Here is a 1,033-nt window from a genome sequence, read left to right as displayed (position 1 = left end):
ATAGATAACCAGATACTCCAGGAAATTAAAGGGTCGTTTGGTAGCTGTGAGTTCCACAATGAAGAGTTTTTGAAATTCCCAGATATAAGATCCCTAAATACAATGTGTAGGTAAGAAATTAACTATTGATCAGTTCAACCTAGTTTCGGGAACAGTTCTTCTGAACATGTACCGGTGTAGATTGGACTTCAATAGGAGGAAGTTGACACAATAAGGACATATGAGCCGCGCAGGTGGACAGTCTTAGTGCCCACGCAAACTCTTCATTGGGGAAATCATTGACTGGACACATTTTTTGAAACTTTGTTTTCCTGAGGTACCTGGGAATCATTATTGAAATCAATTAAAAGGCTTATTTTCTAAAAGATATTTTGTTAAGTAAATATTTTAGTTAAAATAATGGAGTGAAATGTGTGTATAAATAGTAATAATACATGTCAATAAATATAACTTGAATTTTCTTGTAAGAAATTAGGAAAAGGAGAAAGAACAGCTTTTAGGATACAGAGCAATTTAGTGGGTCTGAGCGATGTTGAGGAAGGTTTGAGGAAGTTGACGAGGGGTTTAAGAGTTGATAAGGCTTGGGAAGCTGGAAAAAGGGAGTTTGGTATGTGTGAAAGACATGTGCTGCCACTTTCAGCATGAGAGTTGTGAAGGTGGTTGAATGGAATATGAGGGAAAATAAGGAAGTTACTGAAGGTATAACTTAATGTAAAATAAATAAATCATTGAATGAGATATAGTTTAAAGTCTAAAGGCATGATATTGTATGGAAATAGTCCTTTCACTAACAGAAATACCCTATCAATTAGGAAGGGATTCACCCCCCAGGAAGGAGGGGGGGGTCAGTGAAAGTGTCTGTGAGCTCAGCTGGGAAATTGAGAATAGTTACATTACTAATGCTAATAATATTGATGTTGATAGTCTTTGGCAAGATGGGCAAGATGGGCACTGCCTGTGGTATCTGTTCCAACAGAGCTCTCGATTGCTTAATTGAACCTTAATCAGAGCATTTTCATTATTTTTAACTGTA

The sequence above is a fragment of the Amia ocellicauda genome, unplaced genomic scaffold (genome assembly GCF_036373705.1).
Source record: "Amia ocellicauda isolate fAmiCal2 unplaced genomic scaffold, fAmiCal2.hap1 HAP1_SCAFFOLD_30, whole genome shotgun sequence".
In the NCBI taxonomy this organism is placed as follows: Eukaryota; Metazoa; Chordata; class Actinopteri; order Amiiformes; family Amiidae; genus Amia; species Amia ocellicauda.
This window is presented reverse-complemented; position numbering follows the sequence as displayed.